Consider the following 23,691-nt stretch of genomic DNA (forward strand, 5'->3'; position numbering starts at 1 on the left):
GGGTTGGAGAGAGTCCCTGGAGGAGGGTGTGGCAGCCAGTTCCAATATTCTTGTGGAGAATCCCATGAACAGAGGAGCCTGGTGGGCTACAGTCATGGGATCACAAAGAGTTGGATGTAACAGAAGCAACTTAACACACACATATGCTTTCCACATAAGTAACTGAAATTCAAATTTTAGCAACAAATATTTTCTTTGTATTATAATTTACTTATGCCAATATGCTCTTCTTCCCTAATCATTAACCTAAGAACATTTCTCATAGGTGCTTATATAACTTTAGAGCTAAAAAAAAAAATTATATGTCATCTAGCTCATCCAGGTGGCCAATAATGGTCAGACCCACTTGAAGTCACACATTTATTAATAGTTAGGGCAGTGCTAGTTCTCAAGGTCCCACCTCCAGTGTTCATTTCCTTACACTAGGCTACATAGCAGCAGCAGTGGCAGTAGTGTTGGTAGTAATGATATGGGAAAGCAATTAATTTTTGTAATATCTTTTTAGGTTATATGCACAATTTTAAGATCTTAGCATACTTTACTTCATTCAGTTTTTACATAACACTCACAGGATAAGAATCTATTTTAAACTCCAGATGATAAAACTGAGATTCAGAAGTTATATAACTAATAAGTAGTGAATCTTGGACTCCAGTTCAGAACTTAAATATTTTGTCATCATAGTCATAATAAAACACTGAATAATAATGAATTAGTGAAATATTTAACATAATATATTGACACTTTAATATTAAAGTTTGATATTTAATAATAAAAATTTAGTCACCTATAAAATGACTTTTTATAAAGACTGTTTTGAACTTACTTGAATATTATTTTAAGCAAACTTTGATATGCAACAATGTACATATGGAAGTGATCAGCTTTCATAATGTAGAAATCTGGTAAAATAAATATTTTATCTCATAAAATTCAGATCTCAAAACTTATAAGGTTAGATTTCCTATATACTAAGAATGACCAAGCAGAATTTGAAGTTAAAAACATGTTGCAATTTACATTGGCACCTCCTAAAATGCAGTAAGTATTAATTTAACAAAATATGTACAAGATCCATATGAGAAACACTATAAAACTCTGATGAAAGGCATCAAGAAAGAGCTAAATAAATGGACATACAACCCCATTCATGGATAGAAAGATTCACTATTTTTAAGATGTTAGTTTTTCTCAAAATTGATGTGTAGATTCAATGCAACTCCAATCAAAATCCTAGTGAGTTATTTTATGAATATTGATTAATTCATTTGGAGAGTTATATACAGAAGTGAAAAACTTAAACCCACTGCAATGTTGTGAAGTAATTAGCCTCCAACTAATAAAAATAAAGAAAAAAAAAAAGAAGAAGAAGAACAAAGTCTGAGGGAACAAAGTCTGCCTGTGAGACATATTAAAAATCACAGACAAGACAGTGTGGAATGGCAAAAGAATGGACAAATAGACCAATGCTGCTGCTGCTGCTAAGTCGCATCAGTCGTGTCTGACTCTGTGTGACCCCATAGATGGCAGCCCACCAGATTCCTCTGTCCCTGGGATTTTCCAGGCAAGAGTACTGGAGTATGCTGCTATTTCCTTCTCCAATGCATGGAAGTGAAAAGTGAAAGTGAAGTTGCTCAGTCCTGCCCGACTCTTAGTGACCCCATGGACTGCAGCCTACCAGACTCCTCAGTCCATGGGATTTTCCAGGCAAGAGTGCTGGAGTGTGGTGCCATTGCCTTCTCCAAATAGACCAGTAGAAATCTATTAATGTTTCATGTAAATATGATCAACTTATCATTGGCAAAGGAGCAAACACAACACATTGGAGCAAAGACAATCTTTTCAACAAATTGTCTTGGTACAACTGGACATCCACATGCAAAAAAGAAAAATAATTTACCCAGAGAGCTTAGACCCTTCACCTAATTAACTCAAAATTAACTCAAAATGAACCAAAGACCTAAATGTAAGACACAAAACTATAAAACTCCTAGAAGATAACACAGGAGAGACCTAGATGACCTAGAGTATGATGAGAACTTTTTAGATACAACACCAAAGTTACAATAAAAGAAAGAACTGAGAAAACTGGACTGCATTAAAATGAATACTTTCTGTTCTACAGGAGCCAATATCAAGAGAACGAAAAGGTAAGCCACAGACTGGGAGAAATGTTTGTAAAACACACATTTGAGGAAAAACTATTGTTTAAAATATACAAAGAACTCTTAAGCTTAACAATAAGAAAACAAACAATCCAATTAAAAAATTAACAAAGACTTGAAAAGACTCTTCACAAAAGAAGATATATGGGTGGAAAGTAATTATATACAAAGATGCTCTGAGTCATATATCATTACAGAACTACAAATTAAACAAAAATCAGATGCCACTATTTATGTATCAGAATGACCAAAATTAAAAACACTGACAACACCAACTGCTGATGAGGATGTACACTGTATTAGAGCAATAGGAACTCCTCTTTTCCAGTGGGAATGCCACCAGATTGGAAGACAGTTCCAGCAGTTTCTTACAAAACTAAACATACTCTTAGCATATAATTCAGCAATCATGCTTCTTGATGTTTACCCAAGTTAACTGAAAAGTTCAAAGTGCACAAAAATCTACACATGGAATTTATAGTAACTTTATTCATAAGTGCTCAAACGTAGAAGCATCCCAGATATCTTTTAGTAGGTGAATGGATAAATAAACTATGGTGCATCCAGACAATGGAATATTATTCATCACTGAAGAGAAAGAGCTCTCAAGCATGAAAAGCCATGAAGGAACCTTCAGTTCAATTGCTCAGTCATGTCCAACTCCTTGCTACCCATGGACAGCAGCACACCAGGCTTCCCTGTCCACCACCAACTCCTGAAGCTTACTCAAACACAGATCCATCAAATTGATGATGCCATCCAACTATCTCATCCTCTGTTGTCCCCTTCTCCTCCCACCTTCAATCTTTCCCAGCATCAGGGGTTTTTCAAATGAGTCAGCTCTTCGCACAAAGTGGCCAAAGTATTGGAGTTTCAGCTTCAGCATCAGTCCTTCCAATGAATAATCAGGACTGATTTCCTTTAGGATGGACTGGTTGGATCTCCTTGCTGTTCAAGGGACTCTTAAGAGTCTTCTCCAACCCCATAGTTCAAAAGCATCAATTCTTTGGTGTTCAGCTTTCTTTTTAGTTCAACTCTCACATCCATATATGACTACTGGAAAAACCATAGCTTTGACTAGACAGACCTTTGTTGGTAAAGTAATGTCTCTGCTTTTTAAAATATTGTCTAGGTTTTTCATAGCTTTTCTTCCAAAGAACAAGTGTCTTTTAATTTCATGGATATAGTCACCATTTGCATATTAAAAAAATGAAAGAAAGCAGTTTAAAATGGCTATATACTGTATGATTCCAACTATGAGCAATTCTGAAAAAAATAAAACTATGCACACATGTAAAAGATCTGTGAGGACTTCTCTGGTGGTCCAGGGAATAATCAGCTTTGCAATTCAGGGGACAAGAGTTCACTCCCTGGTTGAGGAACTAAAATCCCACATGCCACAGAGTCACTAAGCCTATGATCCACAACTAGAGAGCCCACATACCACAATTAGAGAAAGATCTGAGCCCTGCAACTGAGACCTGATGCAGCCAAATAAATAACTAATTAATTTCAAAACAGATCTGTGATTGGTGGGGGTAGGGTGAAGAGAGGGATGATTAACAGAACACAGGGGATTTTTAGGGCAGTTGAGCTATTATGCACAATACTACAATGGTGAATTACTATACATCTGTCAAATCCATAGGATGTACACCAAGAGTGAGCTGTAATGTAAACTACAGGCTTTGGGTGACAATAATGTGTCACTGTAAGTTCACTTATTATTAAAAATGTATCACTTAGGAGTGGGAGGTTAATAGAGGTTGCACATCTATCAGGATGGGGGTACATGGGAACTCACTCTGTTTTCTACTCAATTTTGCTGAACCTAAGATCACTTTTAAAATAAAGTCTACTAGTTAAAATAATTAGCATTAGAAAGTAATATTTGTGCAGATCATTTCCATAGAAAAGATATCCCCTTAAAATCCATAGGAAAATACTGTAATTACAGTAGTACAACCAGTGATATGCAAAAAGACTGCCTACTAAATCACTGCCAAGAATTTTTACACTTCCAGAAACACTGAAAAGGCAACTGTGTGACTGTTCAATAGGAAGTGCCAAGACTTCCCGACTAAATTCTTGATTGGCTTTTTTCCTATAGCTTAACTATCAGTAAGTTATTCGATTTCATATGAAGTAGAGACCTAAAAATACCATATTTATTTTTTACTTCTCATCCCGCAGTCTTCTCTGCCCTCTCAAATATTAGCTCTTGCCAGACTTGCAGAACTACCTGTGACTCTCAGAAGAGGTTCTTTATTCTTGGCTAATCTTGCCTCTGTGTCTCACAGGTGTTGTAGCCTCATTTATCTTCTTTCTCTCTGGAGTTGTACAACCAAGAACTGTCACGCCCACCAATAAATCTAACCATAATTGTGTTAAGAGCTGGAACTCAGCTTCAGCTTCCCACTAAGTCCATTTTATTCTCACTGTCCCTCAGGGCTAAGTTGGGGAGGAATGTAGTCAGGAATTCACCGAACCAGAAGCATTATCAATTCTCCCTCCAAAGCCATAAAATGTGAAATGCAGTTTCCAAATCCCTTATGCCTATGATTAGAAATTAGAGATTAATAAGGATTGACATCGAAATTTTGCACAGAATCTGTAATTATATCTGAACAAATGAACAGGGGAAAAAATTAAAAAGGGGCCAACTGACTCTGATGCCAGTCAGACCGTTCTTAAAAGTACACAGAAATGCTTCCCATTTTATTTCCCCAAGCTAATACAAAAAGACGTGTGCTCTGCTGGAAAGAAATGGAATGACAGTCCATAGGAAGGTTTCCAATGTACTAGTTGCTTTGTGACACCCCCACACACTCCACTCTGACCATGTTTTTATAGTTTTGATTGGAACGAGCTGTTATTAAATGTGAAAGGGCTGAAATGCATGAATAATAGCTATTAATTATAACAATTTATTAAATGAATAAAGGCAGCTGGGATCTCAGTTTGTCCCTGACACTGTACTGATGAAGCTATAGATAAAGAGAACACAGAAAAAGGTTATTTCTAGTTGTTCTGCAGTGCCTCGCTTAAATCTCAATCTTTTGTTTATAGTCATGTTGTGATTGCTTTTATCAGAACTGTTCATTCCCAGAAATCTTATCAGAGTCACACGTACAACCAAATACACAACGCTCAACCAATCTTCTGTTGCCACTCTTTCCCAGTAGAACATTCTATTCAGGAGCATTCTAAGTTCAGTATTACAATAAGAGGAAAATTGAACAGAAAGACAGAAAGTTATGTGAATGCCTCATCGTTTTGACTTTTTTTTTTTTTTACAAGGTTTGTAATGAGGAAATGCTTGAGGGATCAAATTTATGAAAAGTGGTGGCTAAAATATTTCAAGAACTAAAAGTATTCCACTCTCTTACACTTTTGCTCGTGTACCAATGCTCTGTAATAACCACAGAGGTAGAACATTATACTGCGATTTTTCTTTAGCTAGTAGGCCTGCCTATAGGTAAAAATAAGTATTCTGATTCTCATTTTTATTATAATCTATTCCATTAAATGAATGAGTGAAGTTGTAGGTGCATAAAGATTTGACTTCTTTGTAGATAGACCTATCTAGACTGTCTGATTTAGAGTTGGAGAGGACTTTTCTGAGAATCCTTCCTCTCCATTTGTGTAGATGCTGACTGAAGCTAAGTAACTTTTCACCTCTGTCTTCCGTGATACCACTTAATAAGTTACCTTCCAGCCTATCAATTCTCATGTCATTCTATGGAAACTTCTTTCCTTGTCTTTTCTCTTAAATTTTGGTGTTAACTAAGCTACTATCTCCGGAGAAGGCAATGGCACCCTACTCCAGTACTCTTGCCTGGAAAATCCTATGGACGGAGAAGGAGCCCTGTAGGCTGCAGTCCATGGAGTCACTAAGAGTCGGAGACGACTGAACGACTTCACTTTCATGCACTGGAGAAGGAAATGGCAACCCACTCCAGTGTTCCTGCCTGGAGAATCCCAGGGACGGGGGAGCCTGGTGGGCGGCCGTTTGTGGGGTTACACAGAGTCGGATACGACTGAAGCGACTTAGCAGCAGCAGCAGCAAGCTACTATCTCAGCATTTTTCCATTATCACCTTTATTCTCACTCATTTTCTTCTTTCTTTTCCTCTTCTTACTAAATATATAGTAAAAATTCAGAAAAGTAAAGCAGTTATGAAGGAAAATGGCTGAATTCAGTCCTAGACATTTGAATTTACATACCGGTTTGATAGTTGCATGCCTGTATGCTAAGTCACTTCAGTCGTGTCTGACTTTTTGTGACCCCTACAAGGCTTTAGCCCACAAGACTCCTTTGTCTATGGGATTCTCCAGTCAACAATACTGGAGTGGGTTGCCATGCCCTTCTCCCAGGGATCTTCCTGGCCCACGGATTGAACAAATGTCTCCTGCATTATAGGCGTATTCTTCACCACTGACCAACTGGGAAGCCCCAACCTAGACTCCATACAAGGCAAGAAAAGACCCTATATGCAAAACAGAAAAAGAGACACAGATGTACAGAACAGAATTTTGGACTCTGTGGGAGAAGGCGAGGGTGAGATGTTTCGAGAGAACAGCATTGAAACATGTATATTATCTATAGTGAAACAGATCACCAGCCCAGGTTGGATGCATGAGACAAGTGCTCGGGCCTGGTGCACTGGGAAGACCCAGAGGAGTCGGGTGGAGAGGGAGGTGGGAGGGGGGATTGGGGTGGGGAGTACACATAAATCCATGGCTGATTCATGTCAATGTATGACAAAAACCACTACAATATTGTAAAGTAATTAGCCTCCAACTAATAAAAATAAATGGGAAAAAAAAAAAAGATGCATGTTCCATAGCTTCAAGAGGAGAATCAGATATGCTTCTCTTATATTTAATTTTTTGTTAGTCACATATTACTTTTGCCCAGTTACAAATCAATTAGGCACACTTTCTCTGTGTTAATTTAGGAATTAATGTGGATCATTTAAAAATACTTACATGGCAATAATATTTTACCACATATAATTTTATATGTTTTCAATCCTGATAAGAGCTTTTAAAAACTCTGCTTGTTGTTAGTGAGCATGACTAAGAAGAGGCACATATTGGGAAAACACACCACCAAGAGATACATATTTGATTAAATATTTTTTGACAGCAATGCATATGCCAAGTTCTGTACTCACAGGTAGGTACTGTTAATTCCTTCCTAATATAATTATTTATAGCTCTTCAGTCTATGGGACTCTCTTGGTGGCTCAGTGGTAAAGAATTCACCTGCCAAAGCAGGAGACTCGAGTTTGATCCCTGGGTTGGGAAGATCCCATGGAGAAGGAAATGGCAACCCACTCCAATATTCTTGCCTGGGAAATCCCATGGACAGAGGAGACTAGCCAGGTACAGCCCATAAGATTGCAAAAATCCTGACAGAGCAACTAAAAAAAAAAAAACAACAAAATCAGCCTATAGCCTATACAATTAATTAAATTTCTCAAGCACATAAGGGAAGTCAAGAATTTAAAGAGATTCTGACTTTGATCAGTAGCTAGAGTATCTTTTGGATTTAAAATAAGCTAATGTTAGTTCTAAAATAAGTAGGATTTGGACTTCCTTGGTCATCCAGTGGGTAAGATTCTGTGATCTCAATGAAGAGGGCCCAGTACCCAGTCCTGGCCAAGGAATTGGATCCCATATGCCTCAACTAAAGACCCTACATGATGCAACTGAAAAATCCCTCATCCCACATACTGAAATGGAGATAAAAGATCCCACATCTTCAACTAAGATCCAGAGCAACCAAATAAATATTTTTTAAATGAATAAAATAAATAGAATTTGTTTTCAGCTCATTCATATCAAGCCATAGAATTCAGTTCAATTCAGTTCAGTCCAGTCGCTCAGACGTGTTCTACTCTACAACCCCACGGACTGCAGCATGCCAGGCTTCCCTGTCCACCACCAACTCCCAGAGTTTACTCAAACTCATTTCCATTGAGTTGGTGATGCCATCCAACTATCTCATCCTCTGTCGCCCCCTTCTCCTCCCGCCTTCAATCTTTCCCAGCATCAGGGTCTTTTCCAATGAGTCAGTTCTTCACATTATGTGGCCAAAGTATTGGAGTTTCGGCTTCAGCATCAGACGTTCCAATGAATAATCAAGACTAATTTCCTTTAGGATTGACGGTTGGATCTCCTTGCTGTCCAAGAGATTCTCGAGTCTTTTCCAACACCACAGTTCAAAAGTATCAATTATTCAGTGCTCAGGTTTCTTTATAATCCAACTCTCACATCCATACACAACTACTGGAAAACCATAGCTTTGACTAGACAAACCTTTGTTGGCAAAGTAATGTCTCTGCTTTTTAATATGCTGTCTAGGTTAGTCACAACTTTTCTTCCAAGGAGCAAGCATCTTTTAATTTCATGGCTGCAGTCAGCATCTGCAGTAATTTCAGAGGCCCCCCAAAATAATCTGACACTGTTTCCACTGTTTCCCCATCTACTTGCCATGAAGTGATGGGACCAGATGCCATGATCTTAGTTTTCTGAATGCTGAATTTTAAGCCAACTTTTTCAGTCTCCTCTTTCACTTTCATCAAGAGGCTCTTTAGTTTTTCACTTTCTGCCATAAGGGTAGCATCATCTGCATATCTGAGGTTATTGATATTTCTCCCAGCAATATTGATTCCAGTCTGTGCTTCATCCAGTCCAGCGTTTCTCGTGTTGTACTCTGCATATAAGTTAAATAAGCAGGGTAACAATATACAGCCTTGACATACTCCTTTTCCTATTTGGAACCAGTCTGTTGTTCCATGTCCAGTTCTAACTGTTGCTTCTTGGCCTGCATACAGATTTCTCAGGAGGCAGGTCAGGTGGTCTGGTATTCCCTTCTCTTTAAGAAGTTTCCAATTATTTTGAGTTTTAAAACAGGCTGCTCCTCTAGGTTAATCTACTACCCTTAATTTTGGGTACCATTTTAACTTTAGACACCCCAGATCTCCCCACAACTAAAGGAGTCGTTCCCAACAAGTGTGGGGAGGCCTTCAGACTCTGTTCAATGCTGGGAACAATGTCCATTGATGGTGGCAGCCATGCCTTAGTGGTTGTTAGTGATTTTCAATTTTTATTCTAATTGTTGACTAACTACTTAACAAGTCAACTTAGATTTGGATAAGTGATACCAAATGTTTGGTGTCAATAAGTTTTCTTTCTAAAGCAGTGTTGCTGAGTTTTTTTGTTTTTTTTTTTTTTATCACTTTGTGATGTTCTTTTGACCAACAAATCCAAAAAATAATTGAAAGGCCTGCATCACTGTTATGTCTGATACATGGTTTAAAAAAAAAAAAAAAGAACAGTGGTTGAAATCACTATTCTCACAGCTAGTGAATGAAAAATAAAAGCTTTTTTTAAACAAAAGCAAACCCCTGTCAGTATCATTATGAAAACTGCAGTTCTACTTTTCAAGAGTAGAAGTGGATCAGGGTGTGTATTGACTCTCTGAAAAAAATACCATCTCTCACCAACCAACCTGAGGCCCCAAGGATGGGGAGACTTTTGAGTAAAATGTCACATAGTCCTAAGACTAAGGGGCAGAACTCAGAGACAGATGGCGAGTGAGCCACCATCCCAATATCCAGATCACTCTTCCACACAAACACGATATAAGAACATATCCCCACGCAGCAGTTGTAGATCATTCTATTTGTGCTGATATTTTATCACTAGGGAATCATGTATAAACTTGAAATGTATGCAAATATGCTTGATGGTGTTCCTAATAAAGGAATGCAACTTAAATCTATGATATTTTCTTTTTCTTGTTAAGGTGATTGTTGGAGATCAAAAAAGGTTCATAATATACTATGTGGCTGAAGGAGCAGGGCATTTTTATATGTTTGTAAATTGATAAAAGACTAAAACATTAAATAGATTAGTAGACCCTTTAATTTCACTTTTGCATTCTGTTTCACTGTCACACTCACATATAAAAGCAATTATATATGTATAACTCAAATCATTACAGCTTTTGAGTAATAAAAAGTTCAGAATAAACAAATGTGTATTAATAGAAAACATTCCATGAAATATTTACAAAAAGTAATACAGTCCATAAAGAAATATCGCTTTATGTATTGCTATAGAAAAATCTCAAATAATATTTTAAGTGAACAAAGCATTGCTGAAGAGCATGTAGAGCCTGCTACTAGTTTGATGAAATGAGGAAAACCTATACTTCTAACAGATATATATGTTTGTGTATATATTTTGCTTTGCTCAGATGCTCAGTTGTGTCCAACTCTGAGATCCCATAGACTGTAGCCCACCAGGCTCCTCTGTAGCCCAGACTGTAACCCACCATTGGATTCTCCTGGTAAGAATATTGGAGTGGGGTGCCATTTTCTCTTCCAGGAGATGTTCCTGACCCATGGATCGAACCCAAGTCTCTCACATCTCCTGCATTGGCAGGTGGGTTCTCTACCAGTTAGTGTCACCTGGGCGGTCCTTGTGTATATACATGTGCTTATGTACACATGTATATTTTATGTAGACACGTAATGAAGACATAAGAAACCATTAATAGTAGTTGCCTTTTGGTGTGGGGAACTAAACAGTCAGGAAACATGAGAAGGAGAAATACTTAATTTTATCCTTTTAAAATTGTGTACAGTGCATTAGGGTTACTTATTACAAATAATTTTTAAAATAAAAACAAATCACCTATTAATTGCTATTGTATAAAGCCATGAGCTACAAATGATAAAATACAACTTCATGTATTGTACTTTCTGGCTTCTTCCTCGCCTTAGATATCACTATTCCCAAATCAACAGAAAGTGGGGTCTTCAGTCAAGCATTTAATATGTGCAAGGATCTCCTAGGCTCTTCCATGTAAAAAATTACTTTCAATTTGTTTTAGGACCTCAAAATGCTAAACTTAACAATGAAGTCTATGCTTTCCTTACACAATTCTTGTGAGCATTACACTAAAATCTAAGGTGAAGCTTGGAAAATCAATACTTCTGGGGATTCTATGTCCTGTTCTTATTCTTCTGAAGGAAGTTGCCAACAGCTTTCAAACAGAGAGCTTGCTGTGTATTCTTGTGTATTAGTGTTTCATAAGTCTTGCAATTAAAAATAGTCTAGAATTTACTTTTAAGTACATTGGGTTTAATTTTCCTTTTGACCAATATCTGTTGCAGTACTATCCATTCCTCTCTTATTTGAATTATAAAGGTGTTTAAAATAAATGTAACTGGAAAATGAAAATTTTATCTATCTCCTTTACCAAATTAAGAGAAGAGATTAGGTTAAAAAAAATGTCTTGCCTAAGAGCTTAATAAAATCAATTTATTCATTTAAAATTTATTACATTTTCTAGCATCTGTTTTCTGTTTCACAATTTGTTTTCATTGTCAGTTAAAGGAGGAGGTATTAAAGGTACATATGGCCCAGCCAGTTTCCACTATGACATAGTCTTCCAGAAATAGTTTTGCTAAATAGGTACATGAAGGCTTATGTGTGAGTGTGCACGTCATGATATAGCGTTCCTAGGCACCAATCATTTTCTTTTCTAAATTGAATGAATTCTATCTGGCAAATGTACCAAATCATAAAAAGAGGTGGATGTGAATCAAAATGAGTTTTGTGGGTAAGAATGGAATTGTTGAAGAGTCTCCTCACAGTGAAGGTTTGAAGAAAGTAAACTGATAGGAAGGGGAGTGAGTGAAAGGACTTACTTGGTAGGAGATCATTTGCAAATAAGCTGTAAAAAGTAATATTAGCAGTCAATATTGAATATGTTTTATAAATATTGTAATTTTCTTTATTTTTCAACCATTTGGAATATTCAAATATAACCTTGGCAATAAAGGCAGATCCAGGTGATAAAATAGGCTTTGTACCTCGATATTAGATACAGATTTGGCATTTCATTATTCATTTATTTTGAAGTAAACAGAAGACTTACAAGGAGAAAGACACTATAAGAGATAGGGATGGGCTAAATACTGCATAAAGCAGATAAATATGGGCTTCCCTGGTGACTTAGATGGTTAAGAATCTGCTGGCGATTCAGGAGACCAGGGTTCGATCCGCAGGTCAGGAAGGTCCCTTGGAGAAGGAAACGGTTACCCACTCTAGTATTCTTGCCTGGAGAATTCTATGGACAGAGGAGCCTAGTGGGCTACAGTCCATGGAGCTGCAAAGAGACAGACATGACTGAGTAACAAACACACACTATAAATTCATATAATTTAACTAAACACACTTTGGAACTGAACTATCTAGATATTCTGGGACAAATAATATTTGCTTTCTTTTTAGTAGGGAATTTGCATTCCTAGTTCTTCAACTACTTTTCTTTGGAACACTTTTTTCTAACAGTCTACACTTATTGTATATTACTGCTAAATAGATGCATACATTTCCCCTTAAATACTTCTTAATTACAATAAATCAAATGACCACAAGGGCACTTGAAGTGAAGTCGCTCAGTTATGTCTGACTCTTTGCGACCCATGGACTGTAGCCCACCAGGCTCCTAGGCCCATGGGATTTTCCAGGCATGAATACTGGAGTGGGTTGCCGTTTCCTTCTCCAGGGGATGTTCCCGACCCAGGGATCGAACCTGGGTCTCCTATATTGTAGGCAGACGCTTTACCATCTGAGCTACCAGGGAAGCCCACAAAGTCATTTACAAAGGAACAAATTTGTATATGTGGTAGGTTGAACCTAAGACTAGAGATAAAGATATTATTATTTTGACTGCTTTGTTAATTTTCTCCCTTCACAGAAAAAGAAGTGGAGAATTAAAGAAACCATGTAGACAAATACTATACCAAATGACGCTTTCAACCCAAATTGCTGTGTTGTTTTTTTAAGATAAAAATCTTTTCAATTGATTCAGTTGGATTCATCAAATTAATTGATTAAATTATTTAGCTTGATCTGGGGAGCCAAAACAATTAGAAGCACACTAATACAGTGCAATCACAATGGTGTGATCACTTACCTACAGTCACACATCCTGGAATGTGAAGTCAATTGGGCCTTAGGAAGCATCACTATGAACAAAGTTAGTGGAGGTGATGGGATTCCAGTGGAGCTATTTCAAATTCTGAAAGATGATGCTGTGAAAGTGCTACACTCAATATGTCAGCAAATTTGGAAAACTCAGCAGTGGCCACAGGAGTGGAAGAGGTCAGTTTTCATTCCAATCCCAAAGAAAGGCAATGTCAAAGAATGCTCAAACTACCACACAATTACACTCATCTCACATGCTAGTAAAGTTTATCTCAAAATTCTCCAAGCCAGGCTTCAACAATACATGAACCATGAACTTCCAGGTGTTCAAGCTGGTTTTAGAAAAGGAAGAGGAACCAGAGATCAAATTGCCAACATCCACTGGATCATCAAAAAAGTAAGAGAGTTCCAGAAAAAAACATCTACTTCTGCTTTATTAACTATGCCAAAGACTTTGACTGTGTGGATCACAACAAACTGTGGAAAATTCTTCAAGAGATGGGAGTACCAGACCACCTGACCTGCCCCCTGAGAAATCTGTATGCAGGTCAGGAAGCAACAATTAGAACTGGACATGGAACATGGAATGGATCCAAATAGAAAAAGGAGTATATCAAGGTTGTATATTGTCTCCCTGCTTATTTAAATTATATGCAGAGTACATCATGAGAAATGCTGGACTGGTTGGAGCACAAATGAATCAAGATTGCTGGGAGAAATATCAATAACCTCAGATATGCAGATATCCTTATAGCAGAAAGCAAAGAACTAAAGAGCCTCTTGATGAAAGTGAAAGAGGAGAGTGAAAAAGTTGGCTTAAAATTCAGCATTCAGAAAACTAAGATCATGGCATCTGGTCCCATCACTTCATGGCAAACAGATGGGGAAACAGTGAAACCAGTGATATACTTTATTTTGGGGGGGGCTCCAAGATAATTGCAGATGCTCACTGCAGCCATGAAATTAAAAGATGCCTGCTATTTGGAAGGAAAGTTATTACCAACCTAGACAGCATTTTAAAAAGCAGAGACATTAGTTTGCCAACAACGGTCTGTCTAGTCAAGGCTATGGTTTTTCCAGTAGTCAGGTATGGATGTGAGAGTTGGACTATGAAGAAAGCTGGACACCAATTAATTGATGCTCTTGATCTGTGGTGTTAGAGATGACTCTTGAGAGTCCCTTGGACTGCAAGGAGATTCAACCAGTCCATCCCAAAGGAGATCAGTCCTGAGTGTTCATTGGAAGGACTGATGCTGAACCTGAAACTCCAATACTTTGACCACCTGATGTGAAGAGCTGACTCATTTGAAAAGACCCTGATGCTGAGAAAGATTGAAGGCAGGAGGAGAAGGGGTCGACAGGGGTTGAGATGGTTGGATGGCATCACTGACTCAATGGAAATGAGTTTGAGTAAACCTGGGAGTTGGTGATGGGCAGGGAGATCTGGTGTACTGCAGTCAATGGAGTCACAGAGTCGGACACGACTGAGTGACTGAACTGAATACAGTGCAACACTGATGATGCAGATTTTCAATAACTGATTTATAATATCATGAAAATGACATGACTGCACTGATCTACAGTAATAAAGAAAATTTACCAAAGCGAAGAGTGATAACCAGGTTTTGACAATATATACTCATTTTTAAACCTTGCAAATGTTTGCAATGTTTAGCAAACAAAAAATCAGTAAATAGACATCTTCAGTAGCTTAGGGAATCACCACTCATTATTACTAATTATTTTGTATGCAATACAAATACTTAGGATATCAGTTTTATCTGAAAAGTTTGTTTTGCTGACTCTCTGGCTCAATATTGAGATTATTGTTAATGGATCTTACTTGTGGAATGATACATGATTGCATCTGTCCTCTAGTTAAATGCAGCATTCACTAACTTCTATGGGAATAAAAGAGCTTTTACTAATCAAAACTGGTAAAAATTAGTTTTTCCTAATGGAAGTACATTGCCTGTGATTGCAAAGTCAGTGACCCTGAATCAGGTGGATAAGGACAGGATGGCTATTTTAAAGGTAAATGGAGGGAAAAATCTATTTGTGTTTCCTAGAATAATATCCTTCAAGTGCCACTCTTGGAAAGATTTTTTCACTAAAGACTCCCACTAAAGACACAGGGTTACCTGCCAGTCTCAGGTTTATGCTTCTTCACAGCATTCAGGGAAAGTAATTTCTGGTCAGAGTCTGCATAGAATTTGACATTGATACTTCAACACATAGTCAGGTAGCCAAAGTGCTTACAGGTATTAAAATAAAGACCATACTGGCCATTTGCATTAGGAAACAGCCTGAAAATGCCAAGCGATGTTTTAATACAGTTGACTTCATAAATGCTTGTTAAATAGAAAAAGGGAGGCAGGCAGGAATGAAGGAAGCATGAAAAAAAGGAAGAGAAAAGGAAGGAGAGAAGAAAGGAAGGGGAAGAGAGACAAAAGAAGGAATTCAAATCTAGCAAAAGTAAGTCAATATGTGTAGAAAAATGCAATATAATTATGACACTTGGTAGTAATACAATCTCAGTAGTAACTTCATACTGAAAAAAAAAAAAAAAAACAGAATTGTGCAAAGGTCTGCAATCAATCACTGAGGACTTCAGAGGCATATGGATCAGGAGAGAAATAGGTCATAAGTAAGGAGGCTCAACCCATGACTAGAAAACCACCAGTCTGAGGAAGGTGTCATATGTGCATTATAATTAGTTAATTAGTTAGATTTCAAAGTCAAACTGAATTGAAAATAAACTGAAAGGCACTCCATTCATTGCACAGCTCTGGTGGTTGTTACAAATAAAGTTCTGAGTCAAAGAACAGGCTTAGCCAGAGAATAAATTTTGGTATTTAAACCTGAAACAAGAAAACTGAAACTTCATTGTAAAGCTCACTGAGGGGTACTTATCTGGGTAGCTGATGGAATATCTCCAACTCAAGAATGATCATCACCCGGAATATGCTAACCAAGTATTGATCCCTTGTTCCAGAAGCTCCTGTGATATGTTCTTTATTCAATGAACAGCAACAATTTTCAAAATTTTTTTATTTTCTTCATTCTCTTAATTATGTTTTTGTAATCTGAATTTCAAATGTCACCTTTAAAAACTGCCTTATTTGTGCATTGTAAAACTGTTTATTTTCCAAAAGGCAACCTGTCCCCCCACCCCCACCCCGGCCCTGCCCAGAGAATCTTGGCACTTCTTTTCAATGGAAAAACTTTAGTTTTAAAATACCAGTCCAGCTGAAATCATTGTTGTATTTGGCTAGTAATTAAAAGCTTACTGCTAGTCACACAACCATTTATGCCACTTACTACAGACTACTCAGTTGATAATTTAATGGTTTATGGTTAATAAAATGCAGTTGCTATTAAGGGGCAGATTATTTCCAGAATAAAGTAAGTTATCTTTCCAACATTAGACATATAAAGTTGTAATATAAGGCTCAAAGAAAAGCTATTCACCTCACAGATACCTTCTTTTTTCAATGCATTCTCTTTCCTTGCTGCTGTTTAGTTGGTAAGTTATGTCCCACTCTTTTGCAACCCCATGGACTGTAGCCTTCCAGTTCCTCTGTCCATGGGATTTCCCAGTCAAAAGTACATGACTGGAGTCAAGGAGTTGTTGCCATTTCATTCTACAGGGGATCTTTCCAACCAAGGGATTCAACCTACATCTCCTCACATTGCCAGGCAGATTCTTTACCACTACGTCACTAGGAAAGGCTTCTCTTTCCTTGGACAGTGTTAACTATGGTTTTGAGTAACTGCTATTGAGTCTTGCTTCAACAGCACAACAGTTATATTCCTAGAAGAACCAATGTATCACCATATAAATATGTGTTAAATATTTAATTCATACTAATTGTATTCTCTCTTAAGAAAGTTGTTCTCTTAAAATGTTGATTTGTTCACAAATGAGAAGCTGTAGATTCAGTTAAATTTCCCCCAAAGAACATTAACCATAACTGTTTTTAAAACTACTCCAACCATTTACATGACACACTCATTTGCCATTTTTTTAGGTTATTCTCCTGTGATACAAATAAAGTCATGCCTCTTCAAGTGTAATTTCACTATGCTTTTGATTTTTTTTTTCCCCACCAACAAAGACGTTGATGTTTTAATGGATGGTGGAGTGGGGTGGCAGGGGTGGGGGGAGGGCTTACATGTCTGAAGCAAGGTCCTGGAGAGACACCCTGCCATGTGCTGCTGGTCATCTGTAGGACATGACGGAAGACTTGGACTTCTAGGAGAAAGTGGAGATTGCCAGTTACAGGGGAATTGAAGTCAGCTGGGCTCATTAGTTACCAGGGAAACCAGCAGAGAGGCCTGTCCCTCATGACTGGCTCCACTGTGATTAGAATGATCACCAGCTGGCCCTGGGGCAAGTATGTAGGAAGGTCAGTTGTGTGAGTGTAGTGTAGATGAAGCAGGTTTCATATGTTAGCGGAGAGCCTGCCCAGGTTTACACCTGCAACTTTTGGCCCTACATGCAGGCGGACACTCCATGAAACCTTTCATTCCTTGTCTTATATTTCCCTACATTTCAGAGGTCACAGGAGTTTCCTCAGTCTTCTAGCTGCTCCACCAATTGTTGGGCTATTCCCCATAGGCCTATAAGGCCTTTGCTTTCCCAACTTCAAGACTGAAGAAAAAGTCTGGAGTCAGCAACAGAGACAATGGTTTAATGGATGGAAGAACCTACACATCTGAAGCAAGGACCTGGGGCAATACCCTACTACGTATGACAGATGGCAGGCAGGATCTGGTATCAGTCTTCACTCTTCACTGTGTCTTAATAGTCTTTTTATTTTTCCCCTCCAAGCCTTATTTCACATTGTTCTAGCAGATGAAATGTGATTTACATGTTACCTATTACTCTCCTAGTGATATAAATAGGTTCTTAGGAATCTAAGCTCCTACTAGCTATTATCAGTGATGATTTCATGTTATCATGATAATATATACAGTAATACATAATTGTCACAATAGCCATATTGCATATTGTAATCTGCAGTAACACTCTCAAGGACAGAATTTGCTGAAGTAGCAGGAATCATAACTTAAAGAGTCCTCTCTTTCTAAAGGAAGACTTTCTTTCTGGGGGGGCTCCAAAATCACTGCAGGTGGTGACTGCAGGCATGAAATTAAAAGACACTTGTTCCTTGGAAAGAAAGCTATGACCAACCTAGACAGCATATTAAAAAGCAGAGACCTTTGCCAACAAAGGTCAATCTAGTCAAGGTTATAGTTTTTCCAGCAGTCATGTATGGATGTGAGAGTTGGACTATAAAGAAAGCTGAGGGCTGAAGAATTGATGCTTTTGAACTGTGGTGTTGGAGAAGACTCTTGAGAGTCCCTTGGACTGCAAGGAGATCCAACCAGTCCATCCTAAAGGAAATCAATCCTGAATATTCTTTTGAAGGATTGATGCTGAAGCTGAAACTCCAACACTTTGGCTATCTGATGCAAAGTTCAGACACATTAGAAAAGATGCTGATGTTGGGAAAGATTGAGGGCAGGAGGAGAAGGGGACAACAGGATGAGATGGTTGGATGGCATCAACTTAATGGACATGAGTTTGAGCAAGCTTCAGGAGTTGGTGATGGACATGGAAGCTTAGCATGCTGCAGTCCATGGTTTGCAAAGAGTTGGACATGACTGAACAACTGAAGTGAAATGAATTGAATCTGTCCTTTTCCCAATAAAGCTGCCATTTTGATGAGGGGAGAAAATGCAGTTGTTTGTAATAAATTCATTTATGGAAATAACATTTTTAAATATTGGAAATATTTCCATTGATATGTGATTCTGTTGGATAAAGGAAGCCTGATATTTTTAAAACAACTGTGTCTGCACAGATAAACTTGTAAAGCAAATTTTCTAATTTCTTTTCCAGTCTTCCAAATGAATTTTTGGGGTTTTGGATCCATTTGTTTTTTAAAGGCTAACTTTCAAAAAGTGGTCAAGTTATAATTCTTATACACATAACAAAATGAATCTCTGTTTAAGATTTTGGCACATTAATAAGGAAACAGGTGAGATGTTACAACCAGATGGAAGAAGAATCCCAAAAGCAAACACATTAATAGGTCAGGAATACTGAAAGGAAAGTGCAAATGGATGTGAAGGTGTTCTTTCCATGGCAAGAGGGAAATAGGAGGGTTGCCCAACACTAGACAAAATACATCTGCACATCTAGAGACCAGGATTTTTTCCATTGCTATCAGGAATGATACCAATGGAAATTAAGACATTAAGAAATTACAAAATAACTCTCATAAATCAGAATCAAGTAACTTGAAAGAGTATGTTATGGACCGTGCATAGCTTTCCAATGAAGGAGAAATTTTTCCCCATGTTTTAAAGTGACAATTAAGAAATAACTTTTGAAATAGTTTGTAATTGAACACCAGAGTAGATAGAAATACATCACATAGATTTCATCAATCACCTTCAAATGAATGATGATGGGATTAGAAAATATGTACCATGATTTAGTAGGCTCAATTGATATTGAAGTTCTTTCATTGTGTGTACATTTCTTCCATGGAAGAGAGCATGGCAAACCATTCCAGTATTCTTGCCTAGAAAATCCCTTGGACAAAGGAGCCTGGTGGCCTACAGTTTGTGGATTGCAGAGTTGGACATGAATGAAACTTAGCAAGAAAAATATGATGACAGCTGTTAAAACAATGCAATGCAATAAACTTAGTTCTTAAACTTCAAATCTTTGTATTACAAAATCTCAAACCAAATTAAAAAATAATCATATACATTTTTGTAAGAACAAATTACTTGTGCTATTAAATCATGTATAACATAATATTTATTTCATTTTTACTTTCCTTATAAAATGTAAAAAAATAAATAATTAAAACATCAGCTAAACTGATCAATCACTCCAAACTTAAAAGGAAAAAAAAAATCTGTAGAGTCCCCTGCTTTCTGCCACTATCCTGCTTCCATCTTAGCCCAACCTCTCTTCTTTGGTTCCCACTTCTATTAAATTTGCCTTCTCTCTGAAATCTTCCATAACAGCCCCAAGGTCTCTGAGGAACAATCCTTTCTATAAGCAAGAGATTCTCTTTTTTCAGCAATGAGAATGTGCCATGTTGCATCATCCATGCATCAATCAACTGTATACCTCCCCTCAATTAAATTGCTGTTCGCTAGGAAGCCATGAATGGATTATGTAACTCATTGTATTATTTAAATTCAGGTTAGTTCCTTGACTAACTAGAAGGTTTTAAATGTTGGTGATGATGTTTCATGCAAAATCTAGTTTCATTTATTTTTTTATTTTTTAGTTAAAGAAACATGTAGTAGCCCTTTTACTAGGCCTGATAAAACTGGTTACAGGAAAGAAGACTTCTTTTAAATTCATATTTTCTTTAAAAATGTCAGGTAATATTTTTCAGACAGGAGCTGATGTTCTATATTATCTTATTAGCGTTCACCACTAATTCATAGTGTGTTTTCTCAACCTGATAGATTCAAAACTCAATTACTGTCTGAAAGTAGATTAATTTCTATAAATAACTGACAAGTCAATTCTGAACTGTGTTAAATAAAAATGATAATGATAGTTAATAATTTACACATGAAAACAATTACTGACTTCATGGCTAAGATATGGGAGAATCTATATGAAAAGTTCCTAGACAGGTAAGTTTTGTATGATTATTGTAAAGACAACATTGTTGTAAGACAATGCTGTCAGACAATGATTGTTGTAAGATAGGTGATATTCATCTTTCTTTATGCCCTGATGAGTTATCTTTCTTGTCATTTTAGTGCATATTCAACTTCTCTTCTGTGCATAAAACAGGCCAATGATTTAAAAATCACTTTCCCTCCTGAAAAATACTCAAAAAACTAGCATATTTTCCATACCCCATCTATATTAATTCTATTTCAATTCCATTCTTTGCATTTTCCTACAACACTAGACAAAATATTTGTCATCTCTTGGTAATTAAATACAAATCACCACTCTGCTGAGTTTTTATAAGAGCAAGATCATTTTTTCCTGCTTTACTTACTGATAGAGTCACATTTCCAAAAACAAAATCCCTGAATCCCTTAATTGACGTGATCACAAGTTTTATAAATCAAAGAAACATTTACTGCCAAAATGTAGACCTCATTTTTAAAATCACAGCTAACGGAAAAAGGCTCTCAGAATTTCAGAGATTCTCTCATGTCACTTGTGGACACAAGATTGGTATCTTTAGAGTTGGGGATTCCTCTAGCTCCTACCACTATGGTCTATCAAAGAGAAAGAGGTGATGAAGCCGATGCTCAGTTCATTTCAGTTCAGTTCAGTCGCTCAGTTGCATCTGACTTTTTGCGACCTGATGGACTGCAGCACACCAGGCTTCCTGTACATCACCAACTCCTAAAGCTTGCTCAAACTCTTGTCTATCTAGTCAGTGATACCATCCAACCAACTCATCCCCTGTCATCCCCTTCTCCTGCCTTCAATCTTGTGCAGCATCAGGATCTTTTCCAATAAGTCAGTTCTTCCTATAGGTGGCCAAAATATTGGAGTTTCAGCTTCAACATCAGTCCTTCCAATGACTATTCAGGACTGATTTCCTTTAGGAGATGATGCTAGGAAACTAAAACATAATTGGAGAAAAATCTATAAAATCTAGTTATTTGGGAAAAAAGAGTAAGACCAAAATTCAAGATAAGTTAAGCTTTATAAATCACCTAACTTAAAATTTTAATTTTGGGATCATAATAATCGAATTGATAGTAAACAAAGACCTGATCCAGTGAGCTAAGAAACTGGATTGTATAAGCAAGTTTTGGGTATTTTTTACAGTGGATTGGAACCTATCTTTCATTAGTTTATTGAGGATAAATGAGTTAAGCTTCACTTTATTTAGCATGAAGTTTATGTCCTTCTCCATAATTTGCAAGGGATGATGAAGTAGATTTACAAATTTGTATTCCTTAAAAATACACAAGGTCCTTCAAAAGAGTTTTCTAAAATGAAAGAGTGAATTTGGTAAGACAGAAACATATGTAACCTCTTGAAGTCAAATCATTAATGAAGTTTTTAAAAATGTCTAACTTGATCACAGTAGCTTAGGCTCTGAAATTATCTGGTTCATTAAAAAAATTAAGCCTCTTTAATGAAAACCTAATACTAACCAGATACTCTTTTCTGTCTGTATTCATTCATCTGACATAAAATTAAGAACAAAAAGAACTTCTTTGATTAATGACCTCTGCTAACATTTCAGTAGAACACATGAGGACATTTTACAATTTTTATTTCACTAACAAATTAAGCTTATGTTAATCATAAGTGTCACTCACATGCAAATTATGTATAAATATTCAGGGTGATCTATATTTTATCAATTGTAGTAGAAAACTTGTCAGTCAGTGTGAGTTTAAACAAGCAATTAAGGCATGAGTTACTAAACATTTTAAACAAACAGACTGCATCAAACCCAAATTAGGACTGTTCAAAGAAATTTTATAGTGTCTTAATTGCACAGATGTCCGAACTACCAAGAATTTCTGCATTCATAAAAGATAAATACATTAGTTTTACATTTGTTATAATCTTTTCAACCCTAGTCTCTTCATAATCACTTTGAAAGCTCTTACCAACCTGAGTCTTTGTTTTCATCCCTTCTCTGATGGTTATAGCTTCTGGGAAATTCAGGTAAATAAGAAAAGCCCAAGGGGGATCAACTTCTGAACTAAAATGTATAAAACAAGATTCTTCAAACCTTCCAATTAAACCAAAGTTGTTTCTCTCAGCTGAACCTGTAGGACTCAAGAGAAACTGGGTTCATTGAATGGTAGCATTGTATCAGAATCTCACAATCTGAGGTTTTATTTCTTCACAGAGTCCTTTAAAAAAAGGTTAATTCAAGGCACAAACTTCTTGAAATTCTTTGATAACTCTTATTAAAAAAAAAAAAAAAAAAAACACAACTCATCTCCTAAGAAAATACGGCCAAGGATGATGACGCAGGTTGAGAAATAGCTAATTGTAGCAATTCCTCTAATAGCTGGAATGATTTTACAATTTGTTACTCAAAAGGGACAGTTTTGAGAAACTGCAAGCAAAAATGTAAGAACTCACTGCTGTGTAAACATTTGCATTAATAGTAGGATGCAATAACAAAAACATGGAGAACCAAACAAAAAGAATCATAATAAAAAACAAGAATGACGGGAGGGAAGAGTATCTAGGACTAGGACTCCGAAGCTGAAATACTGGCTTCTTGTTTTAATAATATCATGTTGGAAAAAGCTAAAAAAAAAAAAAGCAAGTGGTAGTCATGATAATATATTGTGTGAAATTTGTTCCATTGCATTAATAATCACTATAATTTATCATGCATATACTTTCAGCTGATAGTTTTCTGACATCATCTTCAAAACCACACTATAGGGTAAGTAGTAATATCCTTATTTCAGAGCCTACAGAGGTAAGTAGCTTTTCCAGTACACATCCATCACTTGGAGAT

The sequence above is a fragment of the Muntiacus reevesi genome, chromosome 6 (genome assembly GCF_963930625.1).
Source record: "Muntiacus reevesi chromosome 6, mMunRee1.1, whole genome shotgun sequence".
In the NCBI taxonomy this organism is placed as follows: Eukaryota; Metazoa; Chordata; class Mammalia; order Artiodactyla; family Cervidae; genus Muntiacus; species Muntiacus reevesi.